The sequence below is a fragment of the Choloepus didactylus genome, chromosome 15, assembly GCF_015220235.1.
Source record: "Choloepus didactylus isolate mChoDid1 chromosome 15, mChoDid1.pri, whole genome shotgun sequence".
NCBI lineage: Eukaryota > Metazoa > Chordata > Mammalia > Pilosa > Megalonychidae > Choloepus > Choloepus didactylus.
The window spans coordinates 6,655,690-6,683,195 of record NC_051321.1 but is presented as its reverse complement, the minus strand read 5'-3'; the positions used below and the strand labels follow the sequence as shown (position 1 = coordinate 6,683,195).

Sequence of the window (27,506 nt, the reverse complement as noted above, 5' to 3'; positions counted from 1 at the left end):
AAAAGAAAGAATGGGGAAAAAATTGAAAAAATCGAAATGGACCTCAGGGATATGATAGATGATATGAAACGTCTGAATATAAGACTCATTGGTGTCCCAGAAGGGGAAGAAAAGGGTAAAGGTCTAGGAAGAGTATTCAAAGAAATTGTTGGGGAAAACTTCCCAAATCTTCTAAACAACATAAATACACAAATCATAAATGCTCAGCGAACTCCAAATAGAATAAATCCAAATAAACCCACTCCGAGACAAATACTGATCACACTGTCAAACACAGAAGAGAAGGAGCAAGTTCTGAAAGAAGCAAGAGAAAAGCAATTCACCACATACAAAGGAAACAGCATAAGACTAAGTAGTGACTACTCAGCAGCCACCATGGAGGCGAGAAGGCAGTGGCACGATATATTTAAAATTCTGAGTGAGAAAAATTTCCAGCCAAGAATACTTTATCCAGCAAAGCTCTCCTTCAAATTTGAGGGAGAGCTTAAATTTTTCACAGACAAACAAATGCTGAGAGAATTTGCTAACAAGAGACCTGCCCTACTGGAGATACTCAAGGGAGCCCTACAGACAGAGAAACAAAGAAAGGACAGAGAGACTTGGAGAAAGGTTCAGTGCTAAAGAGATTCGGTATGGGTACAATAAAGGATATTAATAGACAGAGGGGAAAAATATGACAAACATAAACCAAAGGATAAGATGGCTGATTCAAGAAATGCCTTCACGGTTATAACGTTGAATGTAAATGGATTAAACTCCCCAATTAAAAGATATAGATTCGCAGAATGGATCAAAAAAAATGAACCATCAATATGTTGCATACAAGAGACTCATCTTAGACACAGGGACACAAAGAAACTCAAAGTGAAAGGATGGAAAAAAATATTTCATGCAAGCTACAGCCAAAAGAAAGCAGGTGTAGCAATATTAATCTCAGATAAAATAGACTTCAAATGCAGGGATGTTTTGAGAGACAAAGAAGGCCACTACATACTAATAAAAGGGGCAATTCAGCAAGAAGAAATAACAATCGTAAATGTCTATGCACCCAATCAAGGTGCCACAAAATACATGAGAGAAACACTGGCAAAACTAAAGGAAGCAATTGATGTTTCCACAATAATTGTGGGAGACTTCAACACATCACTCTCTCCTATAGATAGATCAACCAGACAGAAGACCAATAAGGAAATTGAAAACCTAAACAATCTGATAAATCAATTAGATTTAACAGACATATACAGGTCATTACATCCCAAAGCACCAGGATACACATACTTTTCTAGTGCTCACGGAACTTTCTCCAGAATAGATCATATGCTGGGACATAAAACAAGCCTCAATAAATTTAAAAAGATTGAAAGTATTCAAAGCACATTTTCTGACCACAATGGAATACAATTAGAAGTCAATAATCATCAGAGACTTAGAAAATTCACAAATACCTGGAGGTTAAACAACACACTCCTAAACAATCAGTGGGTTAAAGAAGAAATAGCAAGAGAAATTGCTAAATATACAGAGACGAATGAAAATGAGAACACAACATACCAAAACCTATGGGATGCAGCAAAAGCAGTGCTAAGGGGGAAATTTATAGCACTAAACACATATATTAAAAAGGAAGAAAGAGCCAAAATCAAAGAACTAATGGATCAACTGAAGAAGCTAGAAAATGAACAACAAACCAATCCTAAACCAAGTAGAAGAAAACAAATAACAAGGATTAAAGAAGAAATAAATGACATAGAGAACAAAAAAACAATAGAGAGGATAAATATCACCAAAAGTTGGTTCTTTGAGAAGATCAACAAGATTGACAAGCCCCTAGCTAGACTGACAAAATCAAAAAGAGAGAAAACCCATATAAACAAAATAATGAATGAAAAAGGTGACATATGCAGATCCTGAAGAAATTTAAAAAATTATAAGAGGATACTATGAACAACTGTATGGCAACAAACTGGATAATGTAGAGGAAATGGACAATTTCCTGGAAACATATGAACAACCTGGACTGACCAGAGAAGAAATAGAAGACCTCAACCAACCCATCACAAGCAAAGAGATCCAATCAGTCATCAAAAATCTTCCCACAAATAAATGCCCAGGGCCAGACGGCTTCACAGGGGAATTCTACCAAACTTTCCAGAAAGAACTGACACCAATCTTACTCAAACTCTTTCAAAACATTGAAGAAAATGGAACACTACCTAACTCATTTTATGAAGCTAACATCAATCTAATACCAAAACCAGGCAAAGATGCTACAAAAAAGGAAAACTACCGGCCAATCTCCCTAATGAATATAGATGCAAAAATCCTCAACAAAATACTTGCAAATCGAATCCAAAGACACATTAAAAAAATCATACACCATGACCAAGTGGGGTTTATTCCAGGCATGCAAGGATGGTTCAACATAAGAAAATCAATCAATGTATTACAGCACATTAACAAGTCAAAAGGGAAAAATCAATTGATCATCTCAATAGATGCTGAAAAAGCATTTGACAAAATCCAACATCCCTTTTTGATAAAAACACTTCAAAAGGTAGGAATTGAAGGAAACTTCCTCAACATGATAAAGAGCATATATGAAAAACCCACAGCCAGCATAGTACTCAATGGTGAGAGACTGAAAGCCTTCCCTCTAAGATCAGGAACAAGACAAGGATGCCCGCTGTCACCACTGTTATTCAACATTGTGCTGGAAGTGCTAGCCAGGGCAATCCGGCAAGACAAAGAAATAAAAGGCATCCAAATTGGAAAAGAAGAAGTAAAACTGTCATTGTTTGCAGACGATATGATCTTATATCTAGAAAACCCTGAGAAATCGACGATACAGCTACTAGAGCTAATAAACAAATTTAGCAAAGTAGCGGGATACAAGGTTAATGCACATAAGTCAGTAATGTTTCTATATGCTAGAAATGAACAAACTGAAGAGACACTCAAGAAAAAGATACCATTTTCAATAGCAACTAAAAAAATCAAGTACCTAGGAATAAACTTAACCAAAGATGTAAAAGACCTATACAAAGAAAACTACATAACTCTACTAAAAGAAATAGAAGGGGACCTTAAAAGATGGAAAAATATTCCATGTTCATGGATAGGAAGGCTAAATGTCATTAAGATGTCAATTCTACCCAAACTCATCTACAGATTCAATGCAATCCCAATCAAAATTCCAACAACCTACTTTGCAGACTTGGAAAAGCTAGTTATCAAATTTATTTGGAAAGGGAAGATGCCTCGAATTGCTAAAGACACTCTAAAAAAGAAAAACGAAGTGGGAGGACTTACACTCCCTGACTTTGAAGCTTATTATAAAGCCACAGTTGCCAAAACAGCATGGTACTGGCACAATGATAGACATATAGATCAATGGAATCGAATTGAGAATTCGGAGATAGACCCTCAGATCTATGGCCGACTGATCTTTGATAAGGCCCCCAAAGTCACTGAACTGAGTCATAATGGTCTTTTCAACAAATGGGGCTGGGACAGTTGGATATCCATATCCAAAAGAATGAAAGAGGACCCCTACCTCACCCCCTACACAAAAATTAACTCAAAATGGACCAAAGATCTCAATATAAAAGAAAGTACCATAAAACTCCTAGAAGATAATGTAGGAAAACATCTTCAAGACCTTGTATTAGGCGGCCACTTCCTAGACTTTACACCCAAAGCACAAGCAACAAAAGAGAAAATAGATAAATGGGAACTCCTCAAGCTTAGAAGTTTCTGCACCTCAAAGGAATTTCTCAAAAAGGTAAAGAGGCAGCCAACTCAATGGGAAAAAATTTTTGGAAACCATGTATCTGACAAAAGACTGATATCTTGCATATATAAAGAAATCCTACAACTCAATGACAATAGTACAGACGGCCCAATTATAAAATGGGCAAAAGATATGAAAAGACAGTTCTCTGAAGAGGAAATACAAATGGCCAAGAAACACATGAAAAAATGTTCAGCTTCACTAGCTATTAGAGAGATGCAAATTAAGACCACAATGAGATACCATCTAACACCTGTTAGAATGGCTGCCATTAAACAAACAGGAAACTACAAATGCTGGAGGGGATGTGGAGAAATTGGAACTCTTATTCATTGTTGGTGGGACTGTATAATGGTTCAGCCACTCTGGAAGTCAGTCTGGCAGTTCCTTAGAAAACTAGATATAGAGTTACCATTCGATCCAGCGATTGCACTTCTCGGGATATACCCGGAAGATCGGAAAGCAGTGACACGAACAGATATCTGCACGCCAATGTTCATAGCAGCATTATTCACAATTGCCAAGAGATGGAAACAACCCAAATGTCCTTCAACAGATGAGTGGATAAATAAAATGTGGTATATACACATGATGGAATACTACGCGGCAGTAAGAAGGAATGATCTCATGAAACATATGACAACATGGATGAACCTTGAAGACATAATGCTGAGCGAAATAAGCCAGGCACAAAAAGAGAAATATTATATGCTACCACTAATGTGAACTTTGAAAAATGTAAAACAAATGGTTTATAATGTAGAATGTAGGGGAACTAGCAATAGAGAGCAATTAAGGAAGGGGGAACAATAATCCAAGAAGAACAGATAAGCTATTTAACGTTCTGGGGATGCCCAGGAATGACTATGGTCTGTTAATTTCTGATGGATATAGTAGGAGCAAGTTCACAGAAATGTTGCTATATTAGGTAACTTTCTTGGGGTAAAGTAGGAACATGTTGGAAGTTAAGCAGTTATCTTAGGTTAGTTGTCTTTTTCTTACTCCCTTGTTATGGTCTCTTTGAAATGTTCTTTTATTGTATGTTTGTTTTCTTTTTAACTTTTTTTTCATACAGTTGATTTAAAAAAGAAGGGAAAGTTAAAAAAGAAAAACAAGGAAAAAAAAAAAAAAGATGTAGTTCCCCCTTGAGGAGACTGTGGAGAATGCAGGGGTATTCGCCTACCCCACCTCCATGGTTGCTAACATGACCACAGACATAGGGGACTGGTGGTTTGATGGGTTGAGCCCTCTACCACAGGTTTTACCCTTGGGAAGACGGTTGCTGCAAAGGAGAGGCTAGGCCTCCCTATGGTTGTGCCTAAGAGCCTCCTCCCGAATGCCTCTTTGTTGCTCAGATGTGGCCCTCTCTCTCTGGCTAAGCCAACTTGAAAGGTGAAATCACTGCCCTCCCCCCTACGTGGGATCAGACACCCAGGGGAGTGAATCTCCCTGGCAACGTGGAATATGACTCCCGGGGAGGAATGTAGACCCGGCATCGTGGGACGGAGAACATCTTCCTGACCAAAAGGGAGACATGAAAGGAAATGAAATAAGCTTCAGTGGCAGAGAGATTCCAAAAGGAGCTGAGAGGTCACTCTGGTGGGCACTCTTATGCACACTTTAGACAACCCTTTTTAGGTTCTAAAGAATTGGGGTAGCTGGTGGTGGATATCAAACTACAACCCAGAACCCATGAATCTCGAAGACAGTTGTATAAAAATGTAGCTTAAGAGGGGTGACAATGGGATTGGGAAAGCCATAAGGACCTCACTCCACTTTGTCTAGTTTATGGATGGATGAGTAGAAAAATAGGGGAAGGAAACAAACAGACAAAGGTACCCAGTGTTCTTTTTTACTTCAATTGCTCTTTTTCACTCTAATTATTATTCTTGTTATTTTTGTGTGTGTGCTAATGAAGGTGTCAGGGATTGATTTGGGTGATGAATGTACCACTATGTAATGATACTGTAAACAATCGAAAGTACCATTTGTTTTGTATGACTGCGTGGTATGTGAATATATCTCAATAAAATGAAGATTAAAAAAAAAAAAGAGAGAGATAAAGCATATAATGAAAACACTGGGCAGACATAAGGAAGAAATCTAAAGTTCGAAAAAACAACTGGCAGAATCAATGGAAATGAAAGGCACAACACAAGAGAGGAAAGACACAATGGAGACATACAACAGCAGATCTCAAGAAGTGGAAGAAAACACTCAGGAACTGGAGAACAAGACACCTGAAATCCTACACACAGAATAAAAGATAGGGAAAAGAATGGAAAAATATGAGCAATGTCTCCAGGAATTGAATCACAACAGGAAACGCATGAATGTACATGTCATAGGTGTCCCAGAAGGGGAAGAGAAGGGAAAAGGGGCAGAAGCAATAATAGAGGAAATAATCAATGAAAATTTCCCATCTCTTATGAAAGACATAAAATTACAGATCAAAGAAGTGCAGCATACCCCAAACAGAATAGATCTGAATAGGCCTACGCCAAGACACTTAATAATCAGATTATCAAATGTCAAAGATAAAGAGAGAATCCTGAAAGCAGCAAAAGAAAAGCAATCCATCACATTCAAAGGAAGCTTGATAAGACCATGTGTGGATTTCTCAGTAGAAACCATGGAGGCAAGAAGGAAGTGGTGTGATCTATTTAAGATACTGAAAGAGAAAAACCACCAACCAAGAATCCTATATCCAGCAAAAATGTCCTTCAAATATGAGGGAGAGCTTAAAATATTCTCTGACAAACAGATGAGAGAGTTTGTGAACAAGATACCTGCTGTAACAAGAAATATTAAAGGGAGCACTACAGACCAAAAGAAAAAGACAGGAGTGAGAGGTTTGGAACACAATTTTGGGTGATGATAGCACAGCAATGTAAGTACACTGAACAAAGATGACTGCGTGCATGGTTGAAAGAGGAAGGTTAGGGGCATGTGGGACACCAGAAGGAAAGAGAAAAGATAAAGGCTGAGACTGTGTAACTCAGTGAAACCTAGAGTGTTCAACAATTGTGATAAAATGTACAAATACGTTTTTACATGAGGGAGAACAAAGGAATGTCAACCTTGCAAAGTGTTAAAAATAGGGAGGTATTGAGGGAAAAACACAATCAATGCAAACTGGAGACTATAATTAACAGAAAAAAAAGGCCCATAAGGATTCTATTTCCAATATTCAAGATAGCATTAATAGTCTGTGGTGTGAATTGGCAATAGAGATATACAAAATATCACCACTGGATACTGCTACTCAAATGCTTATAAGAGACAAGTTCTGGGTGATAGTGTATTTGATACCTTAATAGAGTTTTGTGGAGATAAAGTATAATGATTTTGGCTTCTTATTCCTAAATATACTGGGTACATTTTTTTAAAGAAAGGGATGAGCTCAAAGTTTCAAATTCCCAGCTCAAGTGCTGCATGTAATGTATGTAAGTTTCTAAGTGAGTCCCTGAAATAAACTCATATTTCTTGTGTCCATAGACTTGAGATTCCTAAAAACCAGACAGAGCTTCATTGTGCAAGCAGCTGAATTAGAATGTAAATGGAATTCCCAGCCTTGCAGGGTGTCTGCTGGTATTAGCTGAGAAGGAATGGGATCCTTACAATTGCAATGGGGACATAGTGGCTGATGATGCTGATGGTAGGAAACTGAAAACCTAGATTCTGATGAGTCCTCTTTGTCAGAAAAACCTGTAATGGTCTGCCCCGAGGAATCAACCAAACTCCCTCCATCTGAAGAGATTAACTCCGTCTGTGACTGATAAACCTACAACTGCCACCAGTGGGGAAATAGCTCCCAGACCTCTGTCTGAAGAGATTAACCCTGTTTCACTAGATGAAACTGTAATGGAAGGCTCTGAGGTAACTGGCTTGCAAGTCACTGCTAATGCCTCCCATAGCCTACTCTCATTGCCACACTTTATTTCCAGACCTATAAGTAGGTTTATCATGAGGTTCTAGCTTTGACCCATGAGGAAGTGTGCTACACCACAAAAGAACTGCATAATTTTCCAATTTATATAGATATAAACATGGGGAATGTGTGTGGGCATACACATTAAGCGTGTGGGAAAATAGTGAGAGGAATGTGAAGTTGGACCAGGTTGAATTTATTGATATGGGCCCACTAGGCAGGGATTCTGGATTCGGAGTTGCAGCCTGAGGAGTCAGAAAGGGGTCTAACAGTTTCTTTGGGTGGGTGGCTGAAGCATGGACCAAAAGGGGGCCTACATTACCTGAGGTAAAAATGCCAGAATTTCTGTGGTCCAGGGAAGCAATAAACCTTCACTGTCCTACCCCAGGGAGATGCCAACTCTCCAGCCCTACGTCACAATCTAGTCCACGTGACCCTGGTCACCTTTCCGTCCCACGGGACATCACACTGGTCCGTTATATTGAGAACATGGTGCTGACTGGACCTAGTGAGCAAAAGTAGCAGCTACCCTAGGCATATTATTTTCATGTCAGAGGGTGGGAGCAAAATCCAACAAAAAATCAGGATGCCTTCCACTTCAGTGGAATTTCTAGGTATCCCATGGTAGGGAGGATGTCGAGACATCCCTTCTAAGGTAAAGTATAAGCTGTTGCATCCGGCCCCTCCTACAACAAGAGGGAGGCACAACACCTAGCTGCCCCCCTTGGATTTTGGAGGCAACATATTCCTCATTTGGGTGTGCTGCCCCAGCCCATTTATAGAGTGACCCAAAAGCTACTGGTTTTCAGTGAGGACCAGAACAAGAGGAGGCTCTGCAACTGGTCCAGGCTGCTGGGCAAGCTGCTCTGCCACTTATAATCCAGCAGATTCACTGGTGTTGGAAGTTTCAACAGCAAATAGAGATGCTGTTTGGAGCTTTTTCCAGGCCCCTATAGGAGAATCACACTGCAGGTCCTCAGGATTTTGGAGCAAAGCCCTGCCATCCTCTGCATATAACTACTCTCCTTTTGAGAAATCGCTTTTGGCCTGCTACTGAGCCTTGGTAGAGACCAAATACTTAACAATATGCCACTGAGTTACCATGAGACCAAAGGGCTCATAAACAAAGTGGTCCCAGTGGTAGGGATGGAGGTTATGCATGGGCTCAGCAACATGGACTTCCACTCACCAAGGCTGACCTGGCCACAGCCACTGCTGAGTGAGGATATTTGTTAGAGCATTTTTGCCATAGTCTGGTTTACAATGAAAAAAAAAAATGGAGATTTCCTAAAATCTATCAATAAGTATTGGTCAAGAGAGTGTGATATCCCCCTACTATGGAACTCTGTGCAACAGTTAAAATGGACAAGTGACCTGTCTGTTCTTGCTTGGAATACTTGCTAAAGTATTGAGGGAAGGACACTACAGACAGGATGTGCACAACCTTGTTTTTCTAAAAACTAAAAGATTATGGACTACCATATAATACAGATTTTGTATGTTTCTATGTGCATAGAAAAAGTTCTAGAAGGATGCAGAATGAACTATGAGCAATGATTATCCAGGTGAATGTAATTAGTAGGGAGAGAGGTGATATGAAGGAGACTGTCGTTCTTAATTAGATTGGATCCATTTTGCAATTTTCTAAATCCTTGAATCACCTGTGAAAATGCAGATCCTGTGGATGGGGTCATAGCATGCTGAGGTCCAGTAGCTTGACTGAGACCTAGACAAGGCTGGAGGGGGTATTTATTATACCCCCTCCAGCCTGTTGAGGAGCAGCTCAAGGGGCTGTGTGCAGCCTGTGAGGGAAGGGCTGGAGTTGGGAGGAACAGAAGGTCCATCTAGGTTGGCCTCAGTCATCTATAGACTGAAGAAACTAAGGCTAGAATGAGGAAAGACTTCAGAGGAAGGGGGGTTGCAGAACCCAGACAGAATGCACGTGGTGAGGATCCCCTGTCCAGGACAGTTCTCTGCCTGCAGACGCAAGCAGGTGGTGCATCAAACAGCAGGATCTGGAGTTCTGCCAGTGGCCTGGCCTCTTTTCTTGGATGCTCAATGATACATCAGGCCAGGCTTCTGCTGCCCTGTGTCCCACCTCTTTCACAGGACTTACTTTCTCAAGGATGCTACCCATGCACAGAGCATAAAAACCAACGGACCACATTGTAAATGAACTGGCACATTACCCAACCTATGTTTGCTGTCCCATGGGGTTCAAATCATTCTACTTTTTTAAACATCAGGTTCTCTACTTGGACAGAAGAGTAAAGCCAGTTACATTTAAGCAGGCTGGTACTAGAGACAAAAGTTGCTTCCATCGTATAATGAAATATTTGGCTTTCCCCATCCAGAGCCATTTCTTCACTTGTAGTTGACTGGCACCCAAATGCAGCATTTCACTAAAATCAGCAAGAACCTGGAGGCCTAGGGCTTCGCCTGTGATTCCAAGCACCTGCTGACCTTTCTTTGACACTTATTATATTTTAGTGTCAGAATCAATTGAACAGTGGGTTTTAAAGAGAGCAACTGAATACATTTGTGCTTCCGGGGGAAGAGCTGCCAGGGCTCTCCATCCATCACTGTTGGAGGGAAGGGGAAAACGCCTTAAAGTGGCTCCTTTTCTTTCAACTGCACTATGCCGGCAGCATGCATAAGGATCCTATAAGATGCAGCAAGCACCGTCATTTATCCTCACAAGGCCATGTCTGAGCCGACAGAGAATGTAAATCCCGGAGAAGTCACCTTTCTAGGGCGGGAAATGGACGGGGCGAATTGTCTTCCAGGTCCACCACGTAAAGGTTACGGCGCCCTCTGGTGGTCGCTGCTGTCCCTGCCTGCGCAATCGCTCACGCCTCTGACCGCCCCTCGGAAGACCGGGGCGGTGCGGTTCAGTGCACCTCCCCAGGGGGAGAGGGGACAGCGGGACAGAGGGAGGCCCACGGGGCTACACGTGCTGCGTGAGCCACAGGGCGCCCTGAATGAGAGAGTGCTTGAAATTGAAAGGAAAGCAATCAACATGAGAAAAATATATGAAGGGAATGGCTTCATATTTCCTGCGTGCCAACCTGAGATTTGACACCTGGCAGATAGTGCAAGAGGCTATATAAATAAGATCCTGGTGGTCTCCTCTCCAGATCTACTGAAAAAAGTAAAGGGAAATGACCGGCCAAGGAAATAACAAAACCAAAAAATGGCACTGCCCAATGGAAGGAAATGAATTGGGGAGACAAAGAGGCCAGGTGTGGGACCCAGTTGTGCCACCTGCTGCGGGAGTGACAGAGGGCAAGTCATTTGGCTCATCAGAGCTGCTAGAAGAAATCCTTCCTCATGAGGTCGATTTAAGGCAGGGTCTGGCAGAGAGCAGCAGCCCCTCTGAGGCAACCATCACCGAAAGGGTTCCACAGGACACTGCATTATTTTAGATTCTTTATGCAATCTGATTGGACTATGGAAGAAACTAGGTCATTTTAAATCACAGATTTGTATAGCAAATTCATGCCCTCTTTCCCCTAAAGATGAGGCCTAAACATGTGAAGAATCTGATATGAACAATCATGCATATTCTTTATTTTTCCTTTCTCAGTTTCCCCATCCCTTTCCTATACCTCATTCTAAAATTAGCAGACCTCAATAGCTCTTTTTAAAAATGATCTCTCACAGATTACTTTCAAAGCAGAGGATTTGTATTTTAGACAGCTGTACATGCGTAAGTTGATCCAACATCTCTTCAAGGAATCAAGGTTAGGAACAATGTGCTCACTAATTTTAAGTCGCAAACAGGCAACTGTTGTCTGAGTCATCTCCTGGAACACTGAGCATCTCTGTATAAAATTTATTGTTATTATCAAATAAACATACCAGGATTGTGGTGGTGGTGGTTACACAAATCTACTCATTAATTAATTGCATAGAACCATACTCTCACACACACACACACACAAGAGCATGTAAAACTGGTAAAATCCAACTGTGCCAGTTTGGATGTATTATGTCTCCCAAAATGCAATGTTCTTTCTTGCAATCTTGTAGTGTTTATTAGGTTGGAATCCTTTGATTGTTTCCATGGAGATGTGACTCAATCAGCTGTGGGTAAGACCTTTGATTGGATAATTTCCATGGAGGTGTTATCCCACCCATCCAGGGTGGGTCTTCATTGAATCACTGGAGTCCTATAAAAGCGTTCACAGACAGAAGGAGGTGCTGCAGCCAAGAGAGACACTTTCAAGAATGCACAGGAGCTGAGATTGGAGCTGGAACACAACCTGGGATCAGCAGATGCCAGCCACGTGCCTTCCCAGCTAACAGATGTTTTCCGGATGCCGTTGGCCTTCTTTCCGTGAAGGTATACTGTGTTGATGCCTTAATTTGCACATTTTCATGGCCTTCAGGCTGTAACATTGTAACCAAATAAACCCCCTTTATAAAAGCCAATCCATTTCTGGTATTTTACATAACAGCAGCATTAGCAAACTGGAACACTGACTAAGCTCCCTGGATGTAACAATATCAATTCCCTGTTTTTTATACTGTTTTACGGTTAGGCAAGATGCTACCATTAGGGAGAACTGGGTGAAGGGTACAAGGTACCTTCCTGTACATTTTTTGGCAACTAACTGTGAATCTATCATATTTCAAAATAAAAAGTCGAAAGAATAACATAGCAATGTGTTTTCTCTAATACACAATTATTTACAGCCATAAAAGCTATCAGACTCTGAGGTAATAAAACATTAACAGTAAGCAGTAAACCTATTAATTATGATAATTTCTCTTACTTTTTCATAGTCAAATACAATATTTAGTTTTCCTCCAGTATCTACCTTATTTACTCCATTTTAAATTGCAGTATTTTTATATTTTAACACCCCCCGACATCAAAACAAGCCTCACAATGGATAGTGAGTCAATTTGATGAGCATTCCTTGTTCTTTCTTATTGGTACATGAAGTAATGCTGCATCGTCAACCGATGGTACCCTAGCATCAATGAAACACGGGAGTGTGCCCGGGTCATTAAAGGTGTTTACCAATGTCACCTGCCCTATCCCTGGGCACACGGTGGGATTGCACTCACCTGCCCTCTGGAAGGTCAGCACGGCTGTGGGATTGGTTTGACCAATGAAATGAGAGCAGACATGATGCCTCTTCTAGAAGGCAGTCTTTAAGAGACCCTGACCCGCATGTCCTGCTGCTGCCAGCGTGACCCATGATGCTCCAAATGCTGGGGCCTTATCAGCCCAGAGGGAGTCCAGGATGGGAAGTGCCCCAGCTATCCACAATGGACATGAATCTTGAGCTCACAGCTAAATGTTTATCATGCTAAGCCACTAAAATTTGGGGGATATTGTTACTGCAGCATAACTCAGCTTATTCTTGCTAATGAAGTGATGGTCAATGTGGGCAGTTTTCCCTTACACCAGCACCTCACCAAGTAGGGTCTATGGGCCCTGGGGATGCTGAGGCTCTTTCAGAGGGTCCGTGAGATCAAAACAATTTTCATTATACTACTAAGATGTAATTTTCCTTTTTTCCCCTGTGTCAACATTCGCACTAATAGTGTAAAACAATGGTGGTTAAACATGCTGATGCCTAATTATAAACAAAGGCAGTGCCCCCAAACTATGTTTTTCACCACCCTGCACTTGCAGAAAGGAAAGAAAAAGAAGAAAAACAGCCAGACTCTCTGAAGAATGCTCTTGATGATGCCACGAAAATTATTCATTTTATTTTGTTCCTACCTATGAGTACACATCTTTTCAGCATCCTTATGACAAATTAAGGATGTACACATAAAGCATTTCTGTTGCCAACTGTAGTACAACAGTTGTCTTTGGTGAAAGACCTTGTGCAATTGTTTGAGTTGTGAGATGAATTCACCTTTTTTTTTTTTTCTTTCATGGAACACTGTTTGTACTTGAAAGAACCTCTGACAAACTGGTTATTCAGACGTGGGTAATTGGCAGACATTTTCTCTTAAGTGAATGAAGTGAGCCTGTCGCTTCAAGGAAAACAACTGTTGCCAATGATAAAATTCAGGCTTTCAAGTGAAAATTAGATTTTGGAAAACTTGTATATGCCACCATGAGATTAACAGCCTCCCAATATTTAAAGACTTTTCTGATACAATCCATACTGATATTAACAAATGTAATTTTTATTGTGCCTAATGAAATGCATCAATATTTGGAAGAGTTGCCCATCTTGGGGGCCCAGTATTTTCCAAGTGACCAACGCATGCTGTGACAAACTCCTGCAAGGGTAAAACATGCATTCAAAGGACAAGATATATCCGTGGATTTTAATGTAACAAAGAATGAAAGGTTCACTGATATCCATTCCATATTCCACATTGTAACTAACCTCTGGGAAACTACCACTTGTCAAGTTTTGATAAATCATCAAAGAAGGATATCCACAGTTCTCTATAAAGACTATCAGAATATCTTCCTTTTTCCAGCCACGTACCTTTGTTGGGCCAGATTTTCTTCATATACTTCAACTAAACAACATATATCACAGTAGATTGCATGAAGGAGTTATGAGAATGTAGCTATCTTCTACTAAGCCAGACAGAGTTGCAAAATATAAAACAATCCACTCCTCTATTTTTCTTAGAAAATTCAGTGATTTTTAATTAATAATTACAATATTTATGTTGACATACAGTAGGTTTATTTTTATTTTTAAATGAATTAATAATTTTTAATGTCCCAGTTGTTAAGTTCTAACATGGTAAATCTCAATAGATATAATGCACATTACCAAAAACTCTTTGGCATTCTCAATAATTTTTAAGAGTGTTTGAGAACTGCTACCTGTGCCATGCCCTGTCAAATCAACGCTGTCATCACACTGATTCTCACATGGGTTAAAAGAGGAAGGCTCTAGATCTCACTCCCCAACAACGAAGGGAGTGCAAGAAGTTGCTGTGTGCTTGAAGGAGGGGAACTGGAGGTCCTGAAGACAAATTCATGGCCTTGCTGATTTCATGTCAAATGGGCTTCAGTTATCTGAATCGGTGCAGAACATGAAACACTACACATCAAAGTGCTCTGAGCATTCCCTAGGGAGGACTGTCCCTGGGGAGGACTATGATCATCACAGAGATGCAGCCCCTGAGATGCCACGGTCAATGGTCCTCAAGGGTCAATGGATGGTGGGCCACGCAGCCGTTTGTGCACACTGTCCCCTCCCTGTGCAATCTCATGAATTCACACACTCCTAACTCCAGCTATAGCAGGATTTGTCGAGAGGATGTCAAATGTCTTCCTGTTATCCCAGTAAAAAGCAAGATCAACACCCCAAAATCAAAAACCCTTTTAGATTGTTGGCAAATGTCCCAAGGAGGTGCCAAAGAGGGAATTAATTGTATGGCATCCCACAAGGCCCTCAAAGTCCCACTCTTTGGGACAGGTGCCCCCTCCAGAATCTCTCTCCTAGTATCTCCTCTGATCCACAAAGAACACATACCCCCAGCCCATCTTGACCTTAAAAATTAATCTTTTCTCCACAAGTATCTCTCTCCCTTTCCTATATAAATCACTAAAGATTTCTTTCATTTTTTCATCCATTATACAGATCAGCACAACAAAAGCCCCCAAAACTACATGAGACTCCCCCTTGGAAGGAGAATGAGGCAGGCAGAAAATACTTATGTGGTAATATTTTCATATAAATCACTTTCTTTTCTAAGAAATCACATACAGTTCCAAAGTATTTTATTTTTATAGGACTAAGAGTTATCCACAAGATGTGTTTTTAAAACTAAAATCAATCTGGCATTAGAATTGACTGAGGGCTCTGCTTGGTTATTTGGCTTGACCATGTCACTTCTCTCCTAATTCATGTACACAGAACCACTTAGGGTTTTCGGGGATACTGCTTTGTCATTAATGCTTCATCAGCTTTGCCTTGAGTTGTTGTTATTTGGGCTTGCTGCTATTATTCCTACTTAATTACAAATTTTTATTAGTTTAACTTCATCATTATCACTTCAATTTCTCATGAGCTATTTGGTTTGCCATGTAATGAGATGCCTATTAGGAGGCATACGATCTAGGGCCAATAATTTTCCAGTGCTTAGACTTAACATATGCATTTTTAATGGTACAGATGTGAACCATACAGACCCATATTGCTAATACTTGTGAGATGTTATTATACATAGTTATATAATGATAACTTTGCTATATAGATTATTTTTATATTATATAGAAACAATCCTCTAAGAACATCCTTGGACAGTGACACTGTATGGTTATCAAAATGTTTCTCATCTGATAAGTTGGAACAAGCCGGTTCTGTACCACATAATCTTGTGTCTTAACTAACTAATGCAAAAAAAAAATGTGTAAGGTGCAATGATTTTTAGTATATGCTAATAATTCCCAAACTGATATCTCTAGTCCATGATTTTCCTAAGTTCTCATCCTATATATTCAATCATGTTGCACAGATAAACTCATCATATCCAAAATGGATTCCATCTTCCCTCTCCCCACACCAAATTCTCCCCTTGTAACTCTTCCCTGGTTCGGAAACTGGGGTCACTGTTTACTGAGACACCCAATTTGAAAGCTAGCTCCTTTCTCTTCCCCATTCCAATCCCCACGTGCTGTCAATTCTACCTCCTAAGTATTTCTTAAATCTATCTGTTAGGCAGTACCCCACCCCCTTGGAAATAGCCCTTGGACATTCTGCAAGTCTGTGGTGAGTCACTGACCCCCGCCATTAGGAATCCTGCAAGTTTGCTATTGCGTTTAAAATTTTAAACTTTCCCGCTCCCAAGTTCCCGCTCTCAAACGGGCCAATGGAAACCTGCCAGCTACCCGCTTTCCCCAAAGTAGCCACTGAAAAACTGTCAACTTAAATATGCCAGCTCCCCGTCCGGGACAAAGAGCTTCCCGCCAACCTTCCTAAATAAGCCTTACTGTTTCCTTTGCTCGAGGCTGTCGCCATTTTCTTAGGCTTCAGCCCACCTGTGCACGGCCTCATAATAAAGCTCCTTTAATTGACTTTTAGTCTCTTCTCTTCCCAATAGAAAAACCTAACACTATCCTTTTCTTTCCATCTGCACTGCCACCACCCTAGTCCAAGACACCATCATTTCTCACCTAGATTTTTCACTTCTTTATTCCCACTCCAAAAATAATTCCTGGCACGAAGTAAGTTCTTGTGCAGGATATCTTGTGTCTGCCCTTTCTCCCCCCTTCCCTCTGTCCGTCCAGGAAGCTATTCTGATGGATCAGTTCAGAAGCTTGGCTTGCTCTTTGGCTTTTTCAGCAGGATGGTCCAATAAAAATAAAATGCAAGCCACTGCTGCAAGCCACTTATATAATTTTAAGTATTCTGGTAACCACATTTCAAAAGGTGAAAATAGGTGAAGTTAATTATAATAATATATTTTATTTAACCCAATATAACCAAAGCATTGCCATTTCAACATGTTATTTTAGAAACAAACTTCTTACAGTCTCTTTTCTCACTAAGTCTTCAAAATTCAGTATGTTATTCTTACAGCACATCTCAGTTTGGACTAGACACATTCCAAGTGTGCAGTCACCACAGGTGGTCTGTGGCTATCGTACTGGATAGTGCAGATCAGGAGATGAGAGGGCAGCAAGAGAGTAAATCAGAGTATTTGTGTCCCCAAGTCTCCCCAACCCCCACAGAGTCATCACAGACTAGCGGCTCCCCTGCTCTTGTCGGGCATCCTCCCTGCCTCTACACCCAGTACCCACCACCTCTTTCGAACAAGGAATAGTCACGCCTCTGTTGTTTTCCCAGTGGTTCTGAGATACAATCTTCATCAAGTACTAAATTTTCATATGTATTTGGTTCTATTTTCAGAGTTTTCACTCTGTTCCATTGGTCTGTCTATGCATGTACCAATTCCATGCCACCTTAATTACAAAGGTTTTATGGTATTGAATATTATAATTCTAGATGCTCTATAATATGTTTAATCTCTAGCCCCCATTTCTTCCACGTTCTCCTCATGATTTATCCTCATTTGATCTTCTACATGGACATTATAAGCAAATTGTCTAACTCCATTTAAAAAAAAAAATTAACAGTAACTTTTAAATTACTGGGCTTGCATTACCCAAATGTTACCTTTATCAGAGGTCTTCATTTCTTTATGCCACTTTGAGCCACTGTCTAGTGTCCTCTTCTGTCAGTCTGAAGAGCTCCCTTCAGCACTGAGTGTCGGTTAGGTACAGTGGTGATGAACTTACTTAGTTTTTTGCTTTTCTCTCCCTCATTTTTGATAGAAAGTCTCCCTAGATAAAAAATTCTTGGCTGGCAATTGTTTTCTCTCAGAACTTTAAATATTTCAACCCACTGCTATCTTGCCTCCATGGTTTCTGATGAGAAATCAGAACTTATTCTAATTGGGACTCCCGCATGTGTAACATGTTTCTTTTCTCTTGCAGCTTTCAGAACTCTCCTTGCACTTTGCAGTTGACAGTTTGATCACTGTGTGACAGGGCATATTTTTCTTCAAGTTTGTCATGTTTTGTGTTCTCTGAGCTTCTTGGAGGTGCATATTCATGTCTTTTGCTAAGTTGGGGAAGTTTTCTGTCATTGATTGTTTGCATTTCCTTCTGCCCTTCTCTCTCTTTCTTCTCCTTCTGGGATACACATAATGTATATATTGGTAGGTTTGATGGTGTCCCACAGATCTCTTAGGCTATTTTTGCTTTTAATTTTTCTTTCAGCCCCTCAACCTATCTCACTTCAATTGTCTTGTCATCAACTTCACTGATCTTTTCTTCTGCCAGCTCTATTCTGCTGTTGAAACCCTCCTGAAAATTTTTCATTTCAATTATTGTGGTCTTCAACTCCAGTACTTCTGTTCAGTTCCTTTTTAAATTTTCTATCTCTTTATTGATATTCTCATATTGTTCATTTACTGTTTTCTTGATAGCCTTGAATTCTTTCTCCGTATTTTGCTTCATCTCCTTGAGCATACTGAAGATCATTTTGTTCAAGCCTTTGTCCAGTACATCTACAGGCTGGCTTTCTTCATTGATGTTTTCTTGATTTTTATCCTCCTCCTTTGGATGGGCGATCATTTTCTGTTTCTTTGTCTAGTAATCTTTTGTTTCACACAGTACATTTTAACATTTTAAAATATTAACTGTGGAATTTATTCCTTAAGATGTCTGTTTCTTGAGTTTATATCCAGCTGGTGATATGACAGAGATTTTATTCAATGTCAGGAGCTAACAAAACCAAGCAACCTTAAGCAAAAATCACCCTTCACTGTCTTTGCAAATTGGCTGTGTGTTGGCTGGTGCTCTCTGTCTGAGTTCAGCCCTCCTATCAGGAAAGTCAGCTCAGGGCAACTGCAAAATGCTGGGTCCTCCTTGTTTTCTCTGGCCTGAATCTTTCCTGGGCATGTGCTTGCTAGTGGCCTTAGAGGTTCCCTTGTTTTCGGGAGTTTGAGTATGCCCTCTACTTCCCAGGAGACAGACCTTCTCCCTCTCCTAAGTGTTCCACTGCAGGACTCAGAGCAGGTGAGCCTTTGCCCCATGCTGCCCACCTCAATTGTTTCTTGCAAGACTTTGTTGTCTCCAGCTGCTTTTGCCTGGAGGGAAAATTCTGGGAGGGGAGGACACACTGGAAAGGAATTTCCCTAGTAAGTTTTCCCAGCTGGAACAAGAGCAGAGACCCAGAGATGGAGTGCTGGCTGGCTGGCTTCAAACTGCCCTGGGGATGGGATGAGAGAGATGCCAGGAAGGGCACCAGGAGCTTCTTCCATGGCTCCTCAAAGCTGTGCTTTCTTGACTCAGCACCTGCTCAGCTAATGCAGCCCGTCCACGGTTCTCTGCAGTTCTGAGGAAGCATAATCTCTTTAAGTCTTCTCTGACACTTTTGCCCCGGGCAGGTTGGAACAGTGATCACCCTGTAGAACCACACCCCCAGCAATCAGAAGTAGCTAATTGAAAGCAATGATCTGCAATCAGACCACCCTCTCCCCTGCTGGATTTTGGGGAACTATTTTTATGTCCTTTTCTGGCACAGCAAGCTCTCCAGGAACCGGACCCCACAGCTGCTTTCCATGAGAGTGGAGGATGGGTGACAGTAACCACCGTGCACCAGAGTGCAATTTACCATAATTTAGGTGCCCCTTGCTCCCACTCTTCCTTGGATGCTGCACAGTGTTATACTGGACTCCAGAGTTTCAAAACAGAAGTTATTTTGGTGGAGGAACAGATTTCTGGAGCCTCCTATTCTGCCATATATCCACAATTGTCCTCTATGTCCTGTTGTGGCTTGATAGCGCATTTCTTTTAATGATTGAACAATAGTCCATTGTATGGGTGTACCACAGTTTGCTTATCCATTCACCTATTGAAGGCCATCTTGTTTCCTACTATTCGGTGATTTTGAATAGAGCTGTTATTAACTTTCATGCAGGGGTCTCTGTGTGGACATAAATTTTCAACACAGTTCAATACCTAGGAGCATGATTGCTGGATTGTGTGGTAAGACTATATTTAGCTTTGCAAAAAACTGCCAAACAGGCTTCCATTTTGCATTCCCAACAGCAGGGAATGAGAGTTGTTGTTCAACATCCTCACCAGCATTTGAAGTTGTCAGTTTTTTGGATTTTTCCCATTCTAAGAGGTGCGTAGTGGTATCCCATTGTTGTTTTAATTTGCAATTCTTTAATGACAAATGATGTTGAGCATCTTTTCATATGCTTACTTGCCATCTGTATATCTTCTTGGGCGAGGTATTTGTTCAGTCCATTTGCCCATTTTTTAGTTGGGTTGTTCACTTTCTTATTGAGTTTTAAGAGTTCTTTTTATCTTTTGAATACAAGTCCTTTATTAGTTATGTTTTGCAAATATATTCTCCCCATCTGTGGCTTGTTTCTTCATTATTTTAACAATGTCTTTCATATTGAAAAGTTTTTAATTTTAATGATGTCCCACTTAATCGGCAAATTCAAGGTCACCTTGATTTTCTCCATTATCTTCTAGAAATTTTATAGTTTTGCATTTTACATTTAGGTCTATGATCCACTGTGAGTTAATTCTTTGAGAAGTGTAATGTCTGTATCTAGATTCATTTTTTTGTAAGTGGATGCCTAGTTGTTCCAGCACCATTTGCTGAAAAGACTCCTTCCTCCATTGAATTGCCCTTGCTCAATTATCAAAGATCAGTTGACTATATTTGTGGGTCTATTTCTGGGCTCTCTATTCTGTTTCATTGATCTATTTGTCTATTCTTTTGGCAATACCTCATCTTGATTACTGTAGCATTATTGTAAGTCTTGAAGTCAGATAGTGTCAGTCCAACAACTGTTTTGTTCTTCGATATTGTGTTGAGAATTCTGGGTTCTTTGCCTTTCTATATAAGCTTTGGGATCAGTTTGTCAATATCCATAAAATAACTTGTGATTTTAGTGAGATTGCATTGGATATCTAGATTAAGTTAGTAAGTACTGATATCTTAACTGGATTGTCTTTCTATATTTTGTTTTTATTTTACTTAAAGAATCTAAGCATGGATTTCATGACTTCCATGGTTTTTCTCTTTTCTACTGCTTTTTACTTCCTAATATATTAACATCCCTGTGTGTATTAATTCCTTCCTTATTTTGATTTATTTTTTTATTTTGCTTACTTTTTGAATTGTTTAATTCATGTCTTTTTCATTATCACTGCTATATGTATTTAATGCACAAGTTTTCCTCTGGTAACTATTTTAGCCTTATCCCTTAGATTCTGTTATGTCATGTTCCAATCCTTTAGCTGCTTTTAAGAACTTCTGAAATTTCAATTTGCATTTTCCCCTTGGCCCAAGAATTGTTTATTAGAGTGTATTTAGTTGTTGTTGTTTTATAATTACTAAATGGAAGGGCCTTTTTGTTTGTTTAATTTTGTTAATTTCTGATTTATTGTGGTGAGAGAATTCTTTTTGTATTATTTCTGATCTTTTAATTCATTGAGATCTTCTTTGTGAAATAAAACTTAGACAATTTTTAAAGTGTCTCCATGTGTATTTTAAAAATTGTCTTCTCTTTTATTTTTGTTCAGATATCTGTATATAAGATCTACCTCACTGATTATGTTAATTAGATGCTCTATATTCTTACTAACATTTTGTTCACATAGAATTCCTTCAATTGAGAGAGATGGATTAAATACAATATTCATATGTTTCCAACTACTTCTTGAATCTCTTCTATTAACATGACTTGATCTTTTCACCTGACTGCCCAAACATTGTTTTCTTTTTCCTATCATTTTCCTAAAATATGTTTCTTAAAAGTCCCATATTTTTTACTAGAATATGGCCATTCTGTGTCAGTTTTCCCAAGTGCATCATGCGACCTCTCAATTTTCAGTTTCAAGGGAAGTTTCATTTCAGGGAAGTTTTCTTGCAAATTTTATAAAACATAACCATGTGAACCGATTGCAAGGGCCTCTCCCAGGGTCTTAGAAAGGGTTGGTGAAAGTGCTGGGCCCTGAAGCTTAGGATTTGTAGGAAATATGCCTCTGTGGGATCATTAGAGTTAATAATTCCTTTTTTTGAATGAATGAATGGACAGGAATGGATCCTACACTCAGGCATCAATACAAGTAGATAAGAAAATTCATAGAACATTTTCCTCTTTATTCCATATGATATGAGAAAAGATCATTAGTGTTCTGGGGCCTGATCCCTCTGTTTAAATAGTTAGAGTAAAAGGGAGATTTTCCATCGACTCACATAACTTTGCTTCCTGCCAACTGTGTAACAGGGTAACTGAACATTCACACAAGGGTAATGGATTCTTTGGAGGGATGGATGCATGAAGGGAACCGGATCTCATTGCACAATGACAAGAGCAGCAGTTACTTATCAGAAAAATAAATTTATTTTACTTGGCTGATGGCACTACTTCTATTGTGATGCTCAGTACACATTTGACACGACTTGCCTGTTTCTTCTTGACCTCCCCCATCTTTGCCCTTCCCCTTGGTTTTTGGTACCCCTTGCCTCAGATGGTTACTTTGAATGACTTTATATATGAGTGCAATCATTTATAGGCTCATAAAACCTCCTCAAGGCTATCATGGGTATAATACCTTAGAAAACAAAATTCCCATTCTTGGAATAACTAGTAAGAGACTGTTATGGGTTAAATTACATCCCTGAAATGAATATTTTGAAATCCTAATCCCAGGTGCCTGTACCTGTAATGCAACCTTATTTGGAAAGAGGTTCTTCACATATATAATCAGGTTAAGATGAGGTCATACTCACCAGAAGGAAAGACAGAGGATAAAATTGGGACAGTATAACTTAGCAAAAACTAGACTGGGCAATGATGGTGATTAAATGTAGAAACAGAAGAAAGTTTTTACATGAGGGAGAACAAGTGAACGTCAACATTGCAAGGTGTTGAAAATGGGATGGTATATGGGAAAAAATACAATCAATGAAAACTAGGGTCTATAGTTAACAATAACATTATAATATTCTTCCATTAATTGTGACACAGGCAATACATCAAAGCTAAGGTCAACAGAGGGGGATATAAGGGAAGGGTATGGGATTCTTGTTGTTTCTCCTTTTTTATTTTTTTATTCTTTATTCTTTTATCCTTTTTCCTTTTTTTCTTCCTCTTCTTCATTTTTTTTATGGAAGAAATGGAATTGTTCTCATACAGATTGTGGTGGTGAAAGCATAATTACGTGATTATACTGCGAACTGTTGATTATTCGCTCAGATGGTTTGCATGGTGTGTGAATAAAACAGTTTAAAAAAAAACAGAAAAATACAAGTATTGGAGAAAATGTGGAGAGAGGGATGTACCTATCCACTATTGGTAGGGAAGTAGAATGGTACAGCTCCTCTGGAGGACAGTGTGTGGTCCCACAGGAGGCTAAGTATAGGGTTGCCATGTGATCCTGCAACCCCGTTATTTGGTATAGGCTTGGAAGAACTGAAAGCAGGGACACAAACAGACATTTACACACTGGTGCTTATGGTATCAGTATTCATGATTTGCAATGAATGGAGGCAGTCTAAGGATACATCTGTGGATGAGAGAAAGGGCAAACTATAGTGTATGCAAACAATGGAATATTGAACAGCTGAAGAAAGGAATAAAGTCATGAGGCATGCAACTAGGTGAATGAGCCTTGAAGACATTACATTGACTGAAATAAGCTGGAAACAAAAGGACAAATATTATAAGGCCTCACTAGTATAAAATTATTATAATAAGCAAATACTGAGAATTGAATTCGAGAGCAAAGGTACCAGGGGATAGAATGTGAATAGAGATTGGGCAATCGACGATGCAGGAGTGCAGAGGGTTCAATGAGGCTTGTTGTGAATGTGTGTAGACTGTAAGCTCTTACAGCAGTCATGCCTATTCCTGAGTTTTGACTGTTATTTAAGAGATATTTATTTGATACAGAATTTATATTCCTTGTAGCATGCTTTCTAATATAACCTGGATGGTCAGTTTATTTAACAACATGGTTGCATGGAATCTAGAATGGGGAATGAGATCTTGTTATTCTGTACAGGTTAATAGGATACTCTAATGTACCCCAGAGTGCTTTGAACAGAAAATAATGAAGTTTTTGCAAAGTCCCTTTCAGGGACTGGGGAAAAATGTAGAAATATTAAACTTCCTCACCTGGGGAATTCCTGATATTCCCATAAGCATTAGGGACTCCCAATTTAATAAGACAAGCCCTTGATCTTGGGGCTTGCCCTTATGAAACTTATCCCTGCAAAAGAGAAGCTAAGCCTACTAATAATTATGCCTAAGAGTCACCCCCAGAGAACCTCTTTTGTTGCTCAGATGTGGCCTCTTTCTCTCAGCCAACTCTGCAAATAAACTCACTACCCTCCCCACTTTGTGGGATTTGACACCCAGGGGTTTAAGTCTCCCTGGCATCATGGGATTGAGAATGCTGTCTTGACCAAAAAGGGGGAAAGAATTAAACAAAATAAAGCTTCAGTGATCTCAAATAGAGTCAAGAGGTCAATCTGGAGGTTATTATATTCCTCCTTAGTTTCTAGTGTATTAGAATAGCTAGGAGGAAATACCTGAATCTGTTGAATGGTTATCCAGAAGACTTGATTCTTGGTTATATTTGTATAACTACACAGCTTTTATCATGTGATTGTGAGATAGTGAAAACCTGATGACTGATACTCCCTTTAACCAGTGTATGGGCAGATGAGTAATAAAATAATGACAAAAATATATAAATAATAGGGGGGGATAAGGAGTATAGGATGTTTGGGTGTTCTTTTTTATTTCTTTCTTTTTTTATATTTTTTTCTTTCTTTTGGAGTAATGAAAATGTTTGAAAATTGATTGTGGCAATAAATGCACAACTATGCAATGACACTGTGAGCCAATGATTGTACACTTTGGATGCATTATATGGTGTGTGAGTATATCTCAATGAAAACGCATTTTAAAGAAAAGATTACATAAAGTAAAATAAAATCTACAAGAGATAATCAATTTTAAAGAATGGATAAAAAGGCTGATTCGGGGTTAGCTTAAGCAGATAAAATGACATTTCAATAGAAATGTCTAGATGATGGTTGCAAGTGTGAGTCTGGAATTCAAGAGAAGTTGGAGTCAGAACTTGTAGTTCAGGAGTCTTACATGCAGAGATAATATTGAAACTCAGGGATGGGTAAAATCTCTGATATAGAAAACTACAGAGAAAGAAAGAAGACAAGAGTCATGTGGACCAAAGCAGTAAATAAGTGCTGGATCATCATCACTGCAGTAAATTTGTGCTGGATCGTCATTACTTTATCTGTTTGTTCTTCCATAACGTATATGGTGTAAGCTTCTATAGACTGAGGCCAACTATGCTAATGAATTGAGGAAATTTTTCCCACTCTGTACACATGTTACATGAGTTACTAAATCAATATGACTTAGGTCCCCACTTACTTCCCTAGTACTCCTTAAACCCTAAAGAAGAAACTAATTATAATGTACTTGGATTAACTTTTGCACATTTTGTTTCCCAAATGCATGATTTCCTCTCCCTCTTCATATTCTATGGCTCAAACTTTCTAAAAAGGCAATAAAAAATATTTTACTTTTACATTAAGGAGGAAAAAAAAGATGAGGTCACACTGAATTAGGGTGGTGTCCTTCTAACGACGGGAGAGGAGCTACAGACAGACACGCAGAGAAGGCCATGTGACGATGGGGCAGGGATGGAGGTGCTGCGGCCGCAAGCCATGAACACCAAGGATGACAAGCACCCACCAGACGCCAGAAGAGGAAGGCAAAATCCTCCCCTACAGGTTTCAGGGTCCTGCCAACATTTTGCTTTCAGACCTTCTGGCCTCAAGAACGAGACAATAAATTTCCATGGTTGTAAGCCTCCCAGTGTGGTGACTGGTTACAGCAGCCCTAGGAAACTAAGACAGAGACCATAGTCAGCATGGCTTCTGCAGGTCTGACCCCAAATCCTAACCAACACATAAAAGACGTTGCCTCTGACCGCTCTCTTAAAAAGTAGCACTGGAAAGATGCCAAGACATCCCGCAGAGCTCTCTAACCTATGTCTAATGTGATGGAAAGAGAGTTGATCCAGAAGTTCAAATGACCCCATTCCTGGCCCCAACACAGTACCTGTGTGGCTTTGGATAAATCACTCAGTATCCCAGACCTCAGCCTGCTGGTCAGGTGAGTAGATCTAGAATAACTGCCCTACTACTTCACGCAATAATGGGAAAGATCAAATAAATGTGCAAACACTTTGAAAGCAAGCTTCCAATATGCAGAAACTGTTACCAATGTGAAGATGTTAAGACAGAAGTTACACAGAGATGAGGCATTAGAGCAAAAGGAACGTAGAATGGATTAAAGCATTTAAGTCAATCTCCAGATGGAGTGGAAAGCCTGACTTTCCCCAGATGGTGCTAGTCCCCCACTATGCCTCTGGTTGATAGCATCACCAGAAAATTCTCTGGTTATTGGACAGAGCTTTACAGTATAAAAAGTCATCATTTTAGCATTAAATTTAACCTACTATTTTAGAGTAATTTAACCCACCTCTCCTAGAGACACATCTGTGGTATTTGGTGATATTTAGTGTAGCAGAGAGAATAGCATCTATCAAAAGTCTTGTGGCTTCCTCATCTTCTAGACATCTAGGAAGAAGTGTCCCTCCTGCCTGCCCTCTTTTCTCACCTGTCCTTCCATTCTGTACCATCACCATCTCTCTCTCTTGCATATTTCCTCTTCCACTATCTCCTTCTCTTCAAGCCACAGATATACTTAGACCTCCCTAAACCTAAAATAAAAACACTTCATATTACTATGTCACCTTCTCAGGCTGAAGGGTTCTCTCCTTCCTTTTCTTATCACATAGGTAAAGTCTCCATAATATAAAAACTCCAACTTCTGAGGTCCTTAAAAATCCTCTCCCCAAAATCTGCTTCCTCAAAAGCTACCACTGACCTACGTCCTAATCTGAGGCAGAAAGTCTTCCCCTCCTCACTGTCCTTGGTCCTGATAAATACCCGATACCTTCCCAAAGCTTCGTCCTCTCGTGCCAAGAGTTGCTTTGCTCTTAGCTTTCTGAATGGGGTGTCTCTCTCCCCCCTTCTCTCCTCAACTCACCCATGCACCCCACCCCAAAGTGGAGATCCATCCCTTGATCAAACACTCTCTCTCTCCCCTCCTCACCCCACCCCCACATCCTATTTCACTGACCTACTCTCTGAAGAGGACTCCAGAGGTTCCTGACCCACAATGTTTATGGCATATTTTTACCTG

At 39.9% G+C, this 27,506-nt stretch overlaps 1 protein-coding gene and 1 pseudogene across 1 annotated transcript in view; one reads left to right on the top strand and one right to left on the bottom strand.

The window, feature by feature from the left end:
- C15H10orf90 (chromosome 15 C10orf90 homolog) overlaps nucleotides 1–27,506 on the bottom strand; it is a 375,991-nt gene that overhangs the window by 332,362 nt on the left and 16,123 nt on the right. The gene's annotated exons all lie outside the window — the stretch shown is intronic.
- The window catches only part of LOC119509823, a 39,817-nt pseudogene continuing 22,793 nt past the window's right edge, over nucleotides 10,483–27,506 (top strand).